We start from the raw sequence: 21,869 nt of genomic DNA on the forward strand, positions 1-21,869 counted from the left end.
GCCACCAGAAAAGCAAACTGGATGACCACGGTTCATAAAAGCCAGGTGGAAAGTGTTCACATGGATCCCAAGTGCCAGTGGGTTAACAGGAACATATATTTCACTAATTCTGATTGGTACCAGTAACTACTTTGGTGGAAATGGAGCAACACAGATGCAGTTTCTGACAGACCTGAGACTAAACTGCTAACAAATTTTCCCAGGAAAGGGTAGTTGACTGGCTAGGAACAGAACAACTTGAAAAGTGTTTTGCTACCTTTCATGTATGGCTAGAGGAAAATGATCCCAGTCTACTCTCCAAACGAACAAGCTTCAACTCCCTTGAAGGAAAGTTGTATTCACTGAGGAAAAAATGCTGGGAGAACAGTCTGAAATGATGGGAGAAGAGACAATAAGTGCAAAAGGAAGGACTTGAAATTTGGCGAAAACAACGCTTGAAACAACAAGATCTGGTGAGCACATGATTTACTGGGAATGGGTTCTGAGGAGGAAAAGAGCGATATCAGGGATGTGAACAAGGAACATCCAAGTGAAGGAAGACTTAGCTAGCTGATTACCCCATGGGCAACATGGTTTCAAGACTACCAGAACTTACCAAGGAATTGACTTTAAGTTTCTTTCTTTTTATGGTCACTTACAACATGTATTCTTTGCCTTCTTCAACGACAATTTGGAGTGTTCGTTTCTTTCTCAATATTCTGTTCACTTGTGTAAGCATCTTTAACAACTGCTGGATAACACAAGTATTTGATCAGACTTATTTTTTACTATCATCTTTATTTGACATTACTGACAACTAGGTCTAAAGTGAAGTTTGCTTTGATTGGTAGAAGTAGAGTAGCGAGGACTAGGGATGGAATTAGAGATTATAGGGTACCACATTCAGTTCCTAATAAAACAAGTCAAGGACAGTGTCCCTAATAGACTATTGAAAAAGACATCCATCTCCGTTTAACATGTAAATTCAGCATATTATATATTAAATTAAAAGTGAATTAATATTCCTGTATTTGGCCTTTTAAAGACATTCAAGGTTGGTTCAGGAAACAAACACTGCCTATGAAATCATAACAACTTAATCATAAAAACCTGATTACTACTTGAGTTTCCAAGAATGTCAGTGCTAAGAATGATTTCCCTTGATCTCCCTAGTGCATATGATAGGCATATGAATACATCTGTGTGAATAAATAATTGGTATCAAATTTCAAGTCTCACCATACATGGTTGAGGGTATTGTGAGATAGTTTTATATATTTTCGAAATTTTGCAATAATATCTCTGGGTGTGAATCCTTGAATCATAAATACCTTTTTGTGTGCTCCAGCACCACCTCCTCCCACCTTAATTACTATATATATGACCTCCTAAGGAGTCATTTGCTTTGTTCACTTTATTTTATTCCTTCTCGCTCTCTCTCTTTTCAAATGTGAGTTATCTGTTTCAAATCAAGGTGCATGTATTTGTTATGGCAGTTTTAATCTTTATGAGTGATTTAAAATTTCTTCATTTATTTTTTAATTGAATCACCATGAGATGGGCCATTGCAAAGCTATTTTGTGCAATTTAATTTTTAATCCTTTCAGTGAAGCCAAGTAAAATCTCTTACACGTGAAATTCAGAATTTCCATATTTCATGCGAATCAAAACTGATTGTTTTTGTGTGTTTTTTTAATTTTTTATTATTTTTTATTGATAGAAAAGGGATCACCAAATAATGGGTGTTGGGAGGATCCTCCCAGGATGGGAGATGCATGCTGAAAGTAGACTCTAGACCGAACATGATTGCCACTCAATGCCTCTTTTGGTATGTTTTTTAGATAATTCTTCCCCTCCTCTGTTTGCTTAGGACCAGGAATTTGCCTCTCCCCTCCCTGTTCTTTCAGGAAGCCAGAGAGACATCTTCAGGCAGGAAGAGCATGAAATTTACATAGAAGTGGTACTGCATGGACAGTATCATGTTAAGCGAAAGGAGTCAGAAAGAGAGGGACAGACAGAGCAAGATTGCATTCACCCGGAGAACATAAAATAACAAAATAGGAGACGAACTCCCAAGAGTGGCCGAGATTAGTGTCAGGAATTTTTCTTCATAGCTTGGAGACCAACCACACACGCTAGCAGAAAAGGCAGCTCAGATAGAGAATGGAGCACCAAATAAAGGGTGTTGGGAGGATCCTCCCAGGATGGGAGAGAGTGCTGAACATAGACTAGAGACCAAGCATGATTGTCACTCAGTGCCTCTTTTGCAAACCACAACACCTAAAAGGAGACAGAGAACAAAGGGGAATGCCCTCCCACAGAGTCAGGGTGGGATGAGGGGATGGGGGGTGGGAGGCATACTGCGATCCCTGGTGGTGGGAAATGGGCACTGGTGGAGGGATGGGCATTTGATCATTGTATAAATGAAACCCACGCACAAAAATTCATATGTCTACAACCGTACCTCATGGTGTCTCACTAATAAAAATTTAAAAATTAAAAATAAAAAAATTGGAACATAAAGTAAAAATACAACAAGAGAAAGATCTCACAATAGCAAAGAGGGCTATAGTACTCAAAACGTTGAGAAACAGGCACATTGGCAAGTATTTTTAAATACGCATCCAGGAGAGAATATAGCATTGTTCGTGAACAAATCTACTCTATGGATTCATCTCATCCTTGAAATGGAAAAGGACAATGTGTTACAGTTTCCAATTTGCAAATAAGATCTATACCATCTACTTTTTGCTATGTTTCTATGCTTTACCGAGTATTATCCTGATTTTTAAATTTACTTTTAGGATTAAAATAGTATTTGCCTGCATCAAACTTTTTAAGTAAATGTTTTATTAGAAATGATTTTTAATGATTAAGAATGTTTTATTCACATGTCATTTTCTAAAAGAAACATATAGGCCAAAGAGCTAGTGCAGCATGAAGAGGGTGTTTACCTTGTATGCAGCTAACCTGAGTTCAATTCCCAGAACCCTGAGCTTGCTCGGGGTGATCTCTGGATACAGGGTCTGAAGTGAGCCTGGAGCACATCTGGGTGCACTCCCCTCCACACATACAAGGAAGAAAAGAAAAGAAAAACATATAACTGATTCTTGAGTAACATAGACGTTAAGGGTGCTAACTCCTCTATAACTTTTGAAAACCCCCAAATTTAACAGATAGTCTGCTCTTGACCAAGAAGATGGTTTTCTAATAGTATTTAATTCCATTGTCTGCAATTAGTACTATGTGTGGCCTGTCAATCTGTAAATTTTGATACATTTAAAAACTTTTATGGATTTTATAATAGACTTTATAATACATTTGTATTTTAAGGTAGTAAGTGATAATTTATATTTCTATTTGTGTGGGGTATTTGGGCCGTAGTATGTGGTGCTTGGGACTTCAGACTCTGTGCTCAAGGGTCATTCCTGGTGGTGCCAGCCATTAATTTGGGTTGACAGTGTGCATGGTAAGTGCTTGAACCCCTATACAAAGTCTGGGGTCCAAGCAAATCAATTATCTGCATATACTTTATACATGCATGGCATACTTTTCCTTAGATTTTTTTATATTTCTAGGATATATTGATCATCTTTAATTATTTCACATCCCTACCAATGTCCAAAAATTTTCAAAATACAATTATTGAAAAATATCATATAGAAGTCCAAATTTGTATTGTTCATGGGATAACTATATTACGAAGAAAGTAGAACCACAATAAACATGCAAGTAAAATGCAGGTACATTTCTTTGGAGTCTTTCAATTATGCATTTATATTAGTCTCTACACAAGTATGATTTTTAAATAATCAATTTCAATTACTATAAAGTGTTTATTGAGACTTTATAATTGTAATGTTTTACTGCTAAGATGACATTGATGTGAGCATTTATATCTATTTGTCTACTTTTCTAATTGTTTACATAAGATCAATTCTTCACAGCTAACTTACTTGTGACCGGATATGTAGCTCAGGACAAAAGAACTTGGCCTGCGTGTATGAAACTTTGATTTCTGTACTTCGCACTATAGAAACAAAAGCAAAACCATTAACTGTGGCTGGAAATTGGCCTCGGTGGTAAAATATTTGCCTCACATTTCTGAGGTTCTGGGTTTGATCCCTGAATTTCCATCTACACACACAAAAGCTAACTTACAACAAAGTCTCACACTGGAGACCTAACTGGGCCTGCTGAAGAAAATCGATGAACAATGGGAGGAGAGTGACAGTGACACTGACTTAATGAACATTAAACTGCTTTAAGCTATATATTGCCTAACTATTAAAAGGATTTAATTCTCAATAAAATAGCTTGAAAAGGTCTTTTTTCTAGCACCTCTGCTAGGGAAAGATAGCACCTGTTTTTTCAATATTTGTAATTTGGGGGGACATTTTAATTTCTCATTTTAATTTGTGCTCTTTGTCTACTAGTGAGCTTGAAAATTGCTCTTGTATGGTACTACATGGAAAATATTATGCAATGGGAAATGAGTCAGAAATAGAGGGACAGACATAGAAAGACCGCATGCATCTGGGTAACATAAAGTAACAAAACAAGAGACTAACACCCAAGAACAGCTGTGTTAAATACCAGGTTGTTCACTCCATGGCTTAGAGGCCAGCTGCACTGTCTAGGGGTAAAGGCAGCGCAGATAGAGAAGGGAGCACCCAATAAAGGGTGCTGGGAAGATCTGCCCAGGATGGGAGATGCCTGCTGAAAGTCGTCTATGGACCGAATAGGATTGCCGCCCAATGTCTCTTCTGCAGAACACAGCACCCAAAAGGAGAGACAGAACAAGGAGGACTTCTGTTTCCAACCGATTCCATGGAGAAAGCCCAATGTTCCCGAGCGAGTCGTGTCAAAGCCCATCACCAAAGAGCAGAGACCAGAGCGTGAGGCTATGAAAAGGAAGGCTCAGCAGGAGCGTGAGAATGCTGCCAAACACACCTCTTTGGGGAAAGTGCAGTTCTTTATTGAGAGAGAAAAAGAGATGGACATCTCTCTCTACTATGGCTACGTAATGTGAGTAGCTGGAATGGTAGGTTCCACTTGAGGTACCAGATGGTTGCTTTAGACAAACACAGAAATACCATACACAGTTTGTTTATTTTAATAAATTTTTAACAATTTGTAGAGATGCATCGTAGTTAATTGGTTGTTAATAAAAGTTCTGAAGTTTGAGATGCTGTCAAATGTGGTTGTTTTGGGCAGGGGCTGGGGGTTGAAGTATGGCATGGGAAAGAATGGGAAGTTATAGAAAGGGTGTTGGGATGATCCTCCCAGGATGGGAGAGAGTGCTGTACATATAGACCAAGCATGATTGTCACTCAATGCCTCTTGCAAACCACAACACCCAAAAGGAGAGAGAGAACAAAGGGGAATGCCCTCCCTCAGAGTCAGGGTGGGATGAGGGGATGGTGGGTGTGAGGCATTCTGGGATCCCTGGTGGTGGGAAATGGGCACTGGTGCAGGGATGGGTATTTGATCATTTTATCATTGAAACCCAAGCACAAAAATACATATGTCTACAACCATACCTCATGGTATCTCACTAATATAAATTTAAAAATTAAAAATAAAAAATTGGAACATAAACTAAAAATAAACAAGAGAAAGATCTAACAATAGAAAAGAGGACTATAGTACTCAAAACGTTGAGAAACAGGCACATTGGCAAGTATTTAAATACGCATCCATGAGAGAATATAGCATTGTTCGTGAACAAATGTACTCTATGGATTCATCTCATCCTTGAAATGGAAAAGGACAATGTGTTACAGTTACCAATTTGCAAATAAGATATATACCATCTATTTTTTGCTATGTTTCTATGCTTTACCAAGTATTATTCTGATTTTTCAATTTACTTTAAAGATTAAAACAGTATTTGCCTGCATTAAACTTTTTAATTAAATGTTTTATTAGAAATGATTTTTAATGATTAAGAATTTTTTTTTACTATAAGTTTAGTTGAGATTACTGAAAACTAGGTCTAAAGTGAAGTTTATTTGAATTGGTAGAAACAAAGTAGGGAGGACTACAGATGGAATTAGAGATTATAGGTTACCACATTCAGTTCCTAATAAAACAAGTAAAGGACAGTGTCTCTGAAAGTCTTTTGAAAAGATATCTCTATTTAACCTGTAAATTCAGCATTATCTATATTAAATTAAATGTGAATTAAGTTTCCTATATTTGGTCTTTTAAAGACATTCCAGTTAGGTTAAGGAAACAAACACTGCTTATGAAATCATAACAACTTAATCATAAAAACCTGATTATTACTTCCGTTTCCAAGAATGTCAATGCTAAGAATTATTTCCCTTGGTCTCACTACTGTACATGATAGTCATATGAATACATCTGTGAGGATATATCATTGGTATCTAATTCAGAGATTAGATATATAGAGATTAGATCACATAACTGAGTGTGATCTCAACTTTCCTAGACACTCCCCTGCCCCACATACCCAAAGACTTCTTCTGATATTTAAGGATCCATGACTTTTTCCCATCCCATCTCCCTGAATCTTTTAAAATTTCTTTTCAAATACTAATGTAACAACTTTAGAAAATATTGAGTTAACCTAAATTTTTGTACTTTAGCTTTTATATATAGAACCAAGAAAATCTTTTAAAAGTGTATTTTTTTAATTATTTGCAAAATTGTAATAAAACATTATCATTGAGTTCCTCAATATACTTTATATAAAGAATTTTGTGACAAATTCCCTGTACACATCAATACTAGGAAAAATAAATGACTTCTCTGAATGAGAATGAACTGGGACATTTCAAAGTATCAATCAGTGAATCAAGGATGAATCATCGAAATGTATAGCTAAAAATGATCTTGATATAATCTAGTCAACACCATTACATTTTCTTTTTTTTTTTAGAATTAAGTCTCTTTTATTACAGGCACAGCAGATAACATATATGATAAGAAGTATTTATAATTCATAGCACAAAATATGAGGATGCCTGATCAAACTTCTTATTTAACTTTTAACAGTAACAACAACAACAACCAAAAAAAGGAAGGGTTTTTTTTTTCTTAGCATAAGAGAACTAAGACCCAAATAGATTCCAAGGAATATTCTGGGCCATTTTTCTTCTTGAACAGTAAAACACTCATTACCTGGATACAAAAGTACCAATATTTTGCTTTCCTGTGTAACCAATGTGTTGAACAAGCATAACTCATACAAATCGTGATTGAGTGTGTATTTATTTTTATCTCTTAGAGGTCCTTTAGACAATATGTATTGGAAATCTTCTGCTGAAGACTGTGATGAAGTTGTGACTTCTATAGTTTTTTAAAGGATTAGGTTATTAAAGAAGTATCCATTCTGAAATAAAAATGTCCAGTCCCACAAAATTCAAAAGTTAATGGTGTAAAATACATACTTTTCCCAAAGATGGATTTTCCTAGGAGACAGGAGTACATAAAGAGTGCCTAGTATAATCCTTTCTTCTTTAGGCTGCAATCTCTTGCTTTCTTTTTTTTTTAAATTTTTCCCTTTATTTTATTTTTTTTTTACAGTTGTAGATTTACAATTTTTTGTGCTTGTGTTTCAATTATACAATGATCAGATACCCATCCCTCCACCAGTGCCCATTTTCCACCACCATGGATAATATCCCTCCCACCCCCATCCCCCCATCCCCCCTGTCTCTGTGGCAGGGCAATCCCCTGTGTTCTCTCTCTCACACCTGAGAGAGGTGTGAGATGGAATCTCATTGTGGTTTTGTTCTGCATCTCCCTGATGATTAATGATGTAGAGAATTTTCACCACCAGTGTCTGCATCCCTCCACCAACAAATGACCCATTTCTCCCTGCATTCCCACCGATTTCCTTGACAAACACATTTTGAAGTTTTACTATTGTACTTTGGGTTCCATACTTACAGTAGTGTTGGCATTGGTGGTTAAGACATACACTGCAAATTTTTAATGCTGGCCTTCCTGGATCAATGCCCACTGACACCATGTAGTGGAAATACATGAGAACAAATCATTAAGCTCCAAATTTATCAAATAATCAAATAATTATCAAATAATTATCAAATAATCTTTAAACAATTCTGATCGAAAAGAAAATAGTGTGAACTGGACAGGACAACCCCCTGGCAGACTGAAAAGCACATGAGAAAATGCTCTACATAATTAATCATCAGGGAGATGCAGATCAAAATGAGATACCACAATGAGATACCATCTCACACCTCAGAGACTGGCCCACATTCAAAAGAACAAAAGCAACCAATGCTGGCACAGATGTGGCGAGAAAGTGACACCCCTTCACTGTTGGTGGGAATGTCGACTGGTTCAGTCCTTCTGGAAAACAGTATGTACAATTCTCAAAAAATTAGAACTTGAACTCCCATTTGACCCATCAATAGCACTCCTGGGAATATATCCCAGAGAGGCAAAAATGTATAGTCAAAGTGACATCTGAAATTGTTTGTTCATTGCAGCACTCTATACAATAGCCAGAAACTGGAAGAAACCTGAATGCCCAAGAACAGATGACTGGTTAAAGAAACTTGGTACATCTATACAATGGAGTACTATGTAGCTGTTAGAAAAGATGAAGTCATAAAATTTACATACAAGTGGTACAATATGGAAAGTATAATGCTAAGCGAAATGAGTTAGAAAGAGAGGGATAGACATAGAAAGATTGCATTCATCTGGGGGATATAAAGTAACAAAATACGAGATTAATATCCAATAATAGCTGAGATCAGCACCAGGAGCATTACTCCATAGCTTAGAGGCCAGCCGGGCATTCTAGGGGAAAGGGCAGCTCAGATAGAGAAAGGAGCACCAAATAAAGTGTGTTTGAAGGATCCAAGCAGGAGGGGAGATGCATGTTGAAAGTAGACTATGGACTGAACATTTTTGCCACTCAATGCCACTTTTGCAGACCACAACACCCAAAAGGAGAGAGAGAACAAAAGGGAATGCCCTGCCACAGAGGCAGGGTGGGATGGGTTGGGGGTTGAGGTGGGAGGGATATTATCCATGGTGGCAGAAAATGGGCACTGGTGGAGGGATGGGTATTTGATCATTGTATAATCGAAACCCAAGCACAAAAATTGTAAATCTATAACTGTACTTCATGGTGTTTCACTAATAAAAAGAAAAAAAAAGGAAAAAAATTGGAGCTTAATGTTTTGTTCTAATATATTTTCCCTACATGGTATAAATTGGCATTGATCTAGGAAGGCCAGCATGAAAAAGTTGAGGTGTATATCTTAACCACCAATGCCAAAACCACTGTAAGTATGGAACCCAAAGTACAATAGTTAAACTTCAAAATGTGTTCGTCAAGGAAATCGGTGGGAATGCTGGGCGAAATGGGTCGTTTGTTGGTCGAGGAATGAAGACACTGGTGGTGTGATTAGAATTGGAATATTGTATGACAAAACTCCATTACAAGTGACTTTGTAAATCAAAATTGCCTAAATGTTGAAAAAAGAGAAGTCAACTTATGTCTATATTTCAAGAAGGCTTGTCTTAGCAAATTTTGGCATGGAGAGCATAGTTGGTAGAGAGATGGAGAAAGAAAGGGAGAGTTGAAGGTTGGGAAGAGAATCCTGGATATCATGGAAGAGATGAAAGTTGATCTTAGAAGATTTGGAGCCATCAGAGTTTAGAGAGTTAAATGGTGAGACCACAGCAGTTTAGGTAGTTAAATAGTGAGATTGGTTTAAGTCATCAGCAGTGTATACATAGAGTTCAAAGACCTCACAGATATTCAGGCTATATCAACTAACAAGGGGACCATTTTTTTCCTGAAGCACTATTTAAGTATAATATATTGCCAGAAAGAATGATAAGAAGCTTGTTCTCTTTTTCACAGATTAGTACAATAGAGATGAAAACTTTTATACAAAGGAATCTATCACCTTGTCCTGTTGCTCTGCTTTCTTTTCATCATTCCATTCTCCCCCATGACCCTACCTAATCAGGGCTCTCTACATTTCTCAGCAGTGTCACCACATAGCCTCAGAGCATGTATTTACTGCCAGTAGCTCACAGCTCTCTTGTTTTACCCACACCCAGGCCAGAGGTATCCTTCTGCAAAAGAAGATGTCTGCTGAAGGCCCATTCTTCCTTGAAGTGGCAGTCATGGTTTACCTCTTATTAATCATCGTGTTTGCAAATATCGATGAATGTCACTATACTAGTGACAGGGATTTTCCAAACTAAGGGAAGAATAAACATTTTCCATTACCCCAAGAATTTTGGGCAGTTATTTTCTATTCACTGCAAATAATATATGATAATTAGTCAATAGAACTGAAGTAAAAACAGGGACATTTGTCATTTGGTGCCATGACTAGTCAGTCTTAGTATAAATATATATTTCTAGAAAAAAAAGCAGAAGAAAATGAGTTGGTTGCTAGCAAAGAATGCCAAATCTCTGCCAAGAAATCTCTTGAAAATAAAATTCTGACTATGGACTGAACATGATTGCCACTCAATGCCTCTTTTGCAGACCACAACACCCAAAAGGAGAGAGAGAACAAAAGGGAATGCCCTGCCATAGAGGCATGGTGGTATGGGTGGATGTGTGTGGGAGGGATACTGGAATCCATGGTGGTGGAAAATGGGCAATGACGGAGGGATGGGCATTTGATCATTGTATAATCGAAACCCAAGGACAAAAATTGGTAAATCTACAACTGTACCTCATGGTGTTTCACTAATAAAAATTAAAAATAAAATAAAATAAAAATTGTTTTGTCTGCCAGAGATCAATAGATGGGAACCTGAGTGAAGGCAAAATATTAAGTTGGTTGACTTTTATTTTTCCTTGAGTATATAAATTTGATTATGGAATCAATTTATATGACAGTTTATCAAGACAGAGAAATTTTCATCACTTCTCTTATTTAAAAGTATAGTGATACACCATATCTCTATCTCACTTTATTTTTATTTCTGATAGTTTGACACAAAAGATATGTCAAAACCATAGATAAATGCCAATTATTTAAATACTATTTGTTATTTATAATTACTTTATAGAACTGCTTAAATTTTAGGATTATGCAGAATCAACATGCATGTATCACATTACACTCACCACTGAAAGGCCTACTCTGTCATTCACCATTGTTCAATTTTTCCACTTTGATTACACCTTTCCTTCTGGTAACTAAATAGTCTTATAGTTCTATAGTTTGTTTTAATTGCTTTGAAAAGATCAAAACTATGCAATTTTCAACATTGGATGAAAGTAGAGGATATCATGCATGTAAAGTTAGCCTTAAGGAAAGGAACAGATACAGAGAGATTTTTCTCATATATGGGATGTAAAGACACACAGCAAGGTAGCAACAAAGGTTCAAGGGCAATGTAAGGGGAGAACTGATCCACACAATTGAGTCAGGGGATTGGGAGGGAGGGATTCTGGGGGTTTGGGGAGAGGAAGGGGTTATTTTTTGAGAGAATGAGGAGTGTCATGTTGGAATTATGTGTATGACAAACCATTATTAATTGAATTATAAATCATAGAATATAAATAATGATTTAGACGTTTGTCTGTCACATTTTATTCTTTTAATTTGTTTTCTCCATATGCCACATATGCATGAAATTGTATGATGCCTATCTTTCTCTGCCTGGTTTATGACACTAACCATAATATCCTCATGTTATCCATTTTTATACAAATAATAAGAAGATTTCACTTCATACAACTGAGTAGTATTCCATTGCTTTACCACCTTTCATTTTCAAAATTTGTCATTTAAAGATACAAATATTGGTTTTAACAATGCTCTGGTGTTTTAAAATTTTCAGTTTAATGAAGCAAAATAGATTTTACTGAAAAACACTTAGAAACTTGTGAAACAGGTGTACGGTGGAATGGAATATATGTTCAAGAGAGAACACTCGTTTAACTAAGCAAGCAAAGAGAGACGTGGAGAAAGGAAGCACGGTATTTCTTCAAGGGAGAACACAAATTTGAGGACCAAGCCGACTCTGGTAGTTTAGGAATAAGAACTTGGAGTGGTATGAACTTAACTTGTGCACTTTAGGGGAGAACCTGAGTGACACTATTAGAAGTATGCTCAGGAACATCTTAAACGGGAGTCTGCACTTGGAGTGAGAAGGGTAGAGTGTTCTTTCGGGAGATCTGGACTATGGAGAACAGTAATATTATAACATTAATGATAGTATCTTACCGTGGGATTCCAAAAAAATTTTTAACAGTGGCGTAAGAAATGATAACATTCTTAGGTATTTGGATTTCTTGTGGAAATTACTGGAAAGCTGAGTTGATGCTCTGGATGTCTCCAACTGAAACAAGGTCAACAAGTCATGAATGAAAAATTACAAGTTAGATGGATCAAGGATTCTGATCCCAGTGGATGGCTAGCTTTCGGTTGGACAATTTCTACTGATGGCCTGATGTAGATTCTGATCCTGGTATATGTAACAGACAGGGATCCTCAGAAGTGAAGCCTCTGAGACAGAATTCATTTATGCCAACTTATGGTTTATCAATGTTTGCTCATGGCTGCTACAATTATAACATGCCATTCAATGGTTTTGTGGTTTCAATTTACTGTGTCAATGTAAAGATGAAGTTTCTAAATCAAAGGTAAAAATCTGAGGCCCTCAAGATGATGAATTATGGGGATGGGGGGGGGGAGCTGGAGCTATAGTACAGCAGGTAGAGCATTTGCCTTGCACACGGCCTACCCAGGTTAGATTCCCAGCATCATGTATGGTCCCCCCAAGCACCGTGAGGAGTAATTCCTGAGTGCAGAGCCAGGAGTATCCCCTGTGCATCGCCAGGTGTGACCCAAAAACGCAAAAAAAAAGATGATGACTTACCTTTAGATATTTTGAAGTCAAGTAGAAACAGCCAGAAAACTCCCCAGAAAAGACTTCTCCAGGATCAAAAACATCATCACCTCTAGCGTGAGAGCATACAGAAAATAAGGTTTCCATTTTTGCCAATTTAAAGGAAGCCATACATGATCTTGGAAAGTCTGTCAAAGGAAAGCATGGATTTAGGAAGATTAAGGTGACAACTGGGTCTTATAATATATAAGATATATATATTAAAATATACAATATTTTATAAGTATTTATATATATTTATTTATATTAAAATATAATATGTATCTTAAAATATACAAGAGAAGCAAAGGGCATGAAGTAGGAGGTAAGGTGGCAATCAGGTCTACTACAAAAAGCATTTTTTAATAAAAAGAAAAAATGTAATGAGACATCAAATAAGACCTTTGTAAATATTTAAGAACAGGGTTATAACTCAGTGATTCAGAATTTGCCTTCCATTGTATGATGATCTGTGATTGATCCTTAGCACTGGAAACAACATTGTTTTTAATTTTTAATTTCTTTCTTTCTTGCTTGCTTGCTTGATTGCTTTTTTGTTTTTTGAGTCGTACCTGGCTATGTATAGGCGTTATTTTTAATTTTTTAAAAAAGTTATAATTTTACTTTTTTACCTGTAGTTTAAAACGAAATCTAAATTATTTTAGAGTAAATATATGTGAAGAAGAATAAAATTTACGGGAACTATTTAGTATTCTTAATGATACTGCAGTCAGAATTTTGAGTATTATGAATGGAGAAAAGAGGCACTATTTTGTTGATGGTTACTCTAACTAGATGTACTGATGGTTATTGGTTCTTTGGGGACACATCCAGTCATGTTCAGGTGCTGCTTTGGCTCAAGGGTCTCTTCCAGTGTTGCTCAGGGTACTATGTTGTGCCAGGAAATGAATCTGTTTCTTTTGCAGGCAAAGTCCACAGTCGTTCCAGTGAGCTATCACTCCAGTCTGAAAGGCTCTTAAGAAAGACCCTCATTTCACAAAATAAGTGGGGAATCTTTATTGCAGATGCTTGTTTAAATTGTTTGGCATGGGACCAGAGACACCAGCTTTCATTCAAAAAGTGGCCAGTGAGATTAATACCAGGAGTTTTGCTCCATGGTATGGAATCCAGCCACACATTCTAGGGGGAAAGGGAGCTCATATAGAGTAAGGAGCACCAAATAAAGGGTGTTTGGAGGATCCTCCCAGGATTGGAGAAGCATTCTGAAAGTAGAGTAAAGACCAACATGATTGCCAGTCAATGCCTCTTTTGCAAACCACAACACCCAAAAGGAGAGAGAGAACAAAAGGGAATGCCCTGCCACAAAGGCATGGTGGGATGGGGGGATAGGGGGTGGAGGGACACTGGGACCCGTGGTGGTGGAAAATGGGCACTGGTGGAGGGAAGGGTATTTGATCATTGTACAATTGAAACCCAAGCACAGAAATATGTAAATCTATAACTGTACCTCATGGTGTTTCACTAACAAAAATTAAAAAAAAATGTAAATGACAGAGAATGGGCACTGGTTGAGGGATGGGTACTGGATCATTGTATAACTGAAACCCAAGCACAAAAATTTGTAAGTCTACAACTGTACCTCATGGTTTTTTAGTAGTAAGCATTAAAAGAATAAAAAGTGAGGCAATGCATAAAAAAAAAAGTGGTCAGATACCATCAATGCTGCTGCCCACACCCACACCGGGAGTGACAATGCTATGAGCAAGGGTTTCCATACTTGGATTCTCAAGATAGTGCCCCAGGAAATACTGACACGCAGCAGCATTTTGGACCCAACCTATTATAAAACTTGTTAGAGGTTAATTGATACCAAACAAGAAAATTCAGGACTGTTGTGTAGCTTCTTTGATAATTTATTTTTCTCTAGTAGATTGTAGATATTAGGGGTGGCAGTGGTACATTCTATAGTAAACAGTATTGCGTTTTTAAAATGTTGAAGGCCTAAGGTATATAAAAGAGGCAAAATAAAATGAGTAAATCTGTACACACATGAACACTTTTGTTGTTTCTTTAGCAATTGCTTGGATGAAAACTGTAGATGGGTAGCATGTATTTAAGTAGCTGGAGATAGGGATCAGGGGTGGTGTGGACTGCAGGGGAGGGTGGAAAGATGGGAAGAGATTATAAGTGTGTGTGTTTATGAGTGCTATTGTGTGAGAATGTTGAGTTTATAAGAATTCATGCATGCATGTGTAAGAGAGAGACAGAGACAGAGAGAGAGAGAGAATGAGTATGTTTGCATGTATCCGTGTGTGTGTGTGTTCTTAGAAAAATCCTATATTTCATCTGAACTACTGTACCAAGTGATGCTGTCATTCATTATGATAACGTAATAAATAAATTTTATTAAATTCAGGTGGTGAAATATTTTGGCCTTTAAGCCCTTCCCCTCCTCCAATTCATCAAATTCTTCCTATAATTTTCATTTACTCCCTGACCTCTTCAGGACTCAATTGGATTCAATCTGCCACATCCAAATTTATCTCTTTTAGAAAAAGTAATTAGATTAAAATATAAATCACAACAATATAAATTAACATTCAAATGGCTTCTAATGATAATTAATAATTTCTATTCATAGAAGTACTTATTCAGGCCACACAATAAGGCAAAATTCAGAATATTGGACAGAAGTCAATTATTTCTCAAGCAGAACTAGCTATATTATAGCCAATCTAAAGATGTTAGAAATTTGCAGTCCAGACATTAGAAGTTCATGCTATAAGTAAAAGATTTCTTGTTTTCTCACCTGAATCCTATTTTCCATAATAATAATTGAATAAATGAATAAGTCCTCATCCATGTGACCCTGTGCGGCACTAAGAAGATGTGTCCGATAAATCGCAATTACTTCTTGGTGCTGTCTGTCAGCATCAGCCAGCTGCTGCTGCAGAGTCTTCACTTGGAGCTGCAGACTGTCCACCAGCTGGCTCTGCCTCCTACTGCGGCTCCCGCTGGCGTAGGTGAGCTGCGAGAGGCCGTTGAGGGCCTGCTTTAGTCTCTCCACATCGTTAAGCAACTCAGTTATCTTATTATCCTTTGCTTCAATCTCTTTAGCAGAATCCTGTATTCGCCTCTGCAACTCCGTGATGGTTGTTAAGGACTTATCACACCTTTCCTGCCGGTCTTTGATTTCCTGCTCAATGCTGAAATGTAGCAATTCTTTCTCATCTTTTGCTGACAGTTTCCTTTTTTGGGCTTGCAAAACCTCCTCACACACTTCTTCATATTTCCTATTCAGATTGGCCAGCTTTTCACTTAGGTTGGAAACTTGTGCCTCCAAATCACTTTTTGTTGCTTTGTATTTGGACAAATCAACCACCTCCCTGGTCTCTAGATTTTTTAAGGCTTGTTTAGTATTCTGCACCTCAGTCTGAAGTTTGGAGACTTCTTGCGTTTTGTTCTGGCTTTCTTCTTCCTTTCTTCTCAAGCTGGCTTTTATGAGTCCCACTTCATTCTCAAAGGCTTCTTTAATCTGCAAATGCTCAGCCAGGGGCACAGAGGAGATAAGTGGACACTACTTCCACTACCCAGCCGTTGCCACACTCCAGGACGCTTTCCGGACCCACGCGGCAGCTCCGGCCGAGACCCACGCACAGCTGAAGACCCACAGAACAAGATAAGCGGAACTCTCTGAGACCTTGGACTCCAGGCTCGGCGGACCCAGGGACAGAGCTCCTCTGCTTGCTCCCACCACCACAGGTGACAAAGGGATTCTAATCAGGAGCCCCACCCTACCCTGCCCTGTCTGCTTCCATCAACCACCCAGGGATCGAATTGTGCACAGGAGACCCACCCTACCCAGATAAATACCCCGCTGGCAGACTTCCACTCTCGACACTACTTCCACTACCCAGCCGTCGCCACACTCCAGGATGCTTTCCGGAACCGCGCGGCCCCTTGCGGCCGAGCGACACATCATAAGACACTAAATACCCATCCTCTGGAATTGTCGTACCATATTTGATAGGGTTCAAATATGGTAACACCTACAAGGGTGATTAGAGGTCACCCCAAAAACCTCTATCCCTCTCGGAAAGATTGGCAAGCTACCGAGAGTATTCCGCCCGCACGGAAGAGCCTGGCAATCTATCCGCTGTGTATTCGATATGCCAAAACCAGTAACTACAACTGGTCTCATTCACCTGACCCTGAAGCACGCGATAGGGACAAATGGAGACGTTACTGGCGCCCGCTCGAGCAAATCAACGACTAACGGGAAGTTAAGTGATTAAGTGAAGTGTGAAATGAATAAGTGACAGAAATAATTGAATGTTGTTTTCTTCACTTGAAGGTTTTATTCACAGATCTTGTCTCATAAAAATTATTCAGAAAACATTATATTAAACAAACATTCCATGGTGATTAATCAGAATTCTTATGTTTGAAAGTGACAAACTCATACCACACTCATTTTAAACTAAGAAGATACTTGATTCATGTGCCTATAAAGCTGGAGTGCCCTCTAGGTATGGTTGGGCCCAAAGAGTTGATTTTTATTTATTTACTTATTGATTGATTGAGTGATTGACTGAATCACCATGACTGGTTGACTGAATCACCATTGAGTGATTGACTGAATGACTGGGACATAAAGAGATACAAAGCTGTTCATGAGTAGGTTTCAGTCATACAGTGTTCCAAGACCCATTGCTCCACCAGTGAACATTTCCCACCTACAGTGTCCCCAGTTTTCCCCCTGAAATCCTTTCTCTCCCTCTCTCTCTCCTCACCCCCGCCCCCTGTCTCTCCCTTTCTTCTGCCTATATACCTATCTACCGATCTCTCCCTTTTGAGGCATCATGGTTTACAACACAGGAACTGATAGGTTACCATGTTTCTTCCTTTACCTATTTTCACTTCACAGTTCTTTTCCAGTATCATCATTTCCAACTATCTTTGTCATAGTGGTCTCTTCTCGATCCCAACTGCCATCTCCCCCAGCCCATAAGGTAGGCTTCTAACAGTGGACCAATCATCCTGGCCCTTATTTCTACTGTTCTAAGGTATTAATCTAAAGTTATGTTTTTTCATATCCCACAAATGAATGTAATCCTATATCTGTCTGTCTCCATCTGACTCATCTCACTCAGCATGATACTCTTCATGTACATCCATTTATAAGCATACTTGATAACTTCATTTTCACTAACAGCTGCATAGTATTCCATTGTTTAGATATACCATAGTTTCTCTAACTAATCATTGAGAATTCTTGGGCATACAAGTTGTTTCCAGATTCTCACTATTGTGAATAGTGCTGCAATGAACATAGAAGTGCAGATAGCATTTCTGCTGTGTGTTTTGGGGCCCGGAAGTATATTGCCAAAAGTGGTATTTCTGGATTCATGGAAGCTCAATTTGTAGCTTTCTGAGAAATGCCCATATTGTTTTCCGAAAAGGCTGAACCAATCGGCATCCCCACCAATAGTGAAGAAGAGACCCTTTCTCCCCACTTCCATGCTGACTTTGGTTGCTCTTGTTCTTTTTGATGTGTGTCAATCTCTGTGGTGTGAGATATCTCATTGCTGTTTGGATTTGTATCTCCCTGATGATTCATGATGTAGAACATTTTACCTCTGGTTTTTGGTCATTTGTATTTATTCTTTGAGGAAGTTTCTGTTCATTTCTTCTCCTCATGTTTTGGTGGGGTTGAATGTCTTTTTCTCATGAAGTTCTACCAGTGCCATATATATCTTGGGTTATATACAATAAGGGGTTAATTTTATGGGTATTGCATAAATAATTTTCCCCCATTATGAGGGCTGTCTTTTTAGCATGGTCACCATTTTTTCTGAGTTGCAGAAACTTCTTGGTTTAATGTAGTCTCATTTGGTTATCTTCACTTCCTCTTCCTTGGTCAGTGGTGTATCATTCTAGAAGTTTCCCTTAGCTTTAATGTCATGGAGGGATCTTCCCACATTTTTCTCCATATATCTTAAGAATTCAGGTATGATATTGAGGTCTTTAATTCATTTGATCTGACTTTGTTCCTGGCACTATAAAGAGGTCTGAGTTAATTTTTTTTTTGCATGTTGCTGACCAGTTTTCCCAGCAGCACTTGTTGAAGAGACTTCCTTGCTCAACTTCATATTTATTGAGCCTTTATGAAACATTAGGTAATAATAATCTGAGGGCCAGCGTCAGGATATTTGACTATATTCCATTGATCTGAGGCCTGTCTTTATCTGAATATCATGCTAATTTGATTACTACGACTTTGTAGTAGGGTTCGAAGTTGTGGAAGCTGTTCCCTTCTTCTTTTTACCAAAGATTGCTTTAGCTCATCATGGGAGTTTATTGTTGTGTATGCGTTTCAAGAGGGTTTAATCTATTTCTTTGAAAAATGTTATGGGTATCCTTATAGAAAGTACATTAAATCTTTATAGCGCTTTGGGGTGTATTGCCATTTTGACAGTGTTAATCCTCTCAATCAATGAGCATGGGATGTGATTCCATTTCCTCATATCCTCTTTTATTTCATGAAGTAGTGTTTTGTAGAGTTTTTTTGGTATAGGTCCTTAACCTATTTAGTTGATTCTAATATACTTGATTTTCTGAGGTTATTATTGTGAATGGGATTGTTTTTCGCCTATCTCTTTTTTCTCTTTCATTAATAGTATTTGGAAAGCCATGGACTACTGGATATTGATTTTGTATTATGCTACTTTAGTAAAAAAATCTATTCTTCCCAGGAGCTTTTTGGTAGATTCTTTGGGATTTTCTAAGTATACTATCATGTCATCTCCAAATAGTAAAAGCTTGAGTTCTTCCTTTTTTTATCTGGATGCCCTTGATATCTTTTTCTTACCAAAATCATATGGCAAGTACTTCAAGTACTATGTTGAATAGGAGTGGTGAGAGTGGGTAACTTGTTTTGTGCCTGATTTTATTTTGGGAATCTAGCTCATTGATTTCTGCTCCAAGCCTTTAGTTTTTCCCCGTTGAGAATAATGCTTGGTGTGGGTTTGTGTTAGTTTGCTTTGACTATATTGAGGAAAGTACTTTCCACTCCCATTTTGTTGAGAGTTTTTCATCATGAATGGGTGCTGGATCTCCTCAAATGCTTTATCTACATCTATTGATATTATCATATGATTTTTATCTTTATTTTATTGAGATGGTGTATTCTGTTGTTTGACTTGAGAATGTTAAGCCATCCTTGCATCCCCAAGATCAACCTAGTTGGTCATAGAGTGTGACCTTTTGTTGAGTTTCTGGATTCTCTTTGCTGGTATAATCTTGAGGATCTTTGGATTTATCAAGGAAATAGGTCTGTAATTTTCTTTTTTGTGGTGTCTCTGTCTGATTTGAGTATCAGGCTGATCTTTGTCTCATAGAAATTGTTTGGGAGTATTTCTGTTTCTTCAATTTCCTGGAAAATCTTAAAAAATGTTGGCAGTAGGTCCTCTTGAAAGGTTTCGAAATACTTCATTAGTGAATCCATTTGGGCCTGGGCTCCTGTTTTGGGGGATACTTTTGATTATCATTTCATTTTCCTTGTAGTGATGGGTTCGAGTTTTCAAAATCTTCTTGGTTCAGCCTTGGGAGGTAATTGGAATCCAGTAATTTATCAATTTATTCAAGATTCTCTCATTTCCTGCTGTAAAGATTCTCAAAATAATCTCTGATGATCCTATGGATTTTGTAGTTTCTATTATGATGTCCCCCTTTGCATTTCTGATTCGATTTATTAGGATTCTTTCTCTTTTCTTCTTTGTGAGTTCTGCTAGTGGTTTATCGATCTTTTTTATTTTCTCAAAGAACCATCTCTTGCTTTTGTTGGTCTACTGGATTGTATTTTGGGATTATATCTCATTGATTTCTGCTCCAGGTTTTATTATTTCTTTCCTCCTGTCTAGTTTGGACTCCTTTTCTTGGTATTTTCCAAAATCTTGAGCTGTAAGTTATTTTTGTAGGCCCTTTCTTTCTTCCAGTTGAATTCTGGCGGAGCTATAAACTTTCCTCTTAGAACTGCTTTTGCTCTGTCCCACAGGTTCTGATAGTTCCTCGTTATCATTTTTTTCTGGAATCTTTTTATTTCCTCTTTGATTTCTTCTCTAAGCCAATGGTTGTTCATTATTTCCCTCAAATAAAATATTTTCTTGCCGAGTTTTTGTCTGTTTGATCTATTGAGAAGTGAGAAAGTACTGTTGAAATCTCCATCTAGTATTGTGTTGCTATCAATGTTTTTCTTTAAGTCTATTAGAAGTTGTTTTTACGTATTTTTCTGGTCTGTCATTAGGAGCATATACATTGAGGAGGGTGAGTTCTTTCTGATGTACATATCCCATGATCATTAACAAATGACCTTCACTGTCTCTTATAACCTTTAGCCTGAAGTCCACGTGGTCTGATACTAGTATGGCCACTGCAGCTTTTTGGTGGTGTTCTTTTCTTGAAGAATTGTTTTCCAGCCTTTGACTTTGAGCCCATGGTTGCTTTGATTATTCAGATATTTTTCTTGCAGGCAGCAGAATGTTGGGTTCAGTTTTCTATTTCATCCTGCCATCCTGTGCCTCTGAATTGGTGTACTTAGTCCATTGACATTGAGAGAGATCATTGTGATGGGGATTTTTGCTATCTTTATGTCGAAATTTTGAGTATTTGTGGGGCTTGTCTTAGCTTAAAGTAGCCCTGTTAATTCTTAATGCAACAAAAATATGGAACACTTTACAAGTTGGCCTGTCATCTCTGTGTAAGGATCATGCTAATCTCTGTATCATTTCAATTTTAGTATATGTGTTGCCAAACTGAGTATAAGAGCTGATTTTTTCCCTATTTTTCTCTTCTGATTTCTTTGAGTGTTGTCCTTACTCACTCCTATGGCAGACAGTGATTCCCAATCTAGGAAGGTATTTCAAAGCAGCTTGAAGTGATAAATTTAGAACATTAATGTCCCAGAAGGAAAAGTCTGGTTTTTACCATATTATCTTTTACCATACCCAGGGCATAAGTTTTGCAAAATAATTCTTTTGGAAGGTGGTGTA

The 21,869-nt window shown here is 37.5% G+C and overlaps 1 pseudogene; it reads right to left on the reverse strand.

The window, feature by feature from the left end:
- Positions 1-21,536: 21,536 nt before the first annotated feature.
- LOC130033743 (uncharacterized) lies at positions 21,537-21,633 on the reverse strand (annotated as a pseudogene).
- Between the last annotated feature and the right edge of the window lie 236 nt (positions 21,634-21,869).

This window comes from Sorex fumeus, unplaced genomic scaffold (genome assembly GCF_029834395.1).
Source record: "Sorex fumeus unplaced genomic scaffold, SorFum_2.1 ptg000054l, whole genome shotgun sequence".
NCBI lineage: Eukaryota > Metazoa > Chordata > Mammalia > Eulipotyphla > Soricidae > Sorex > Sorex fumeus.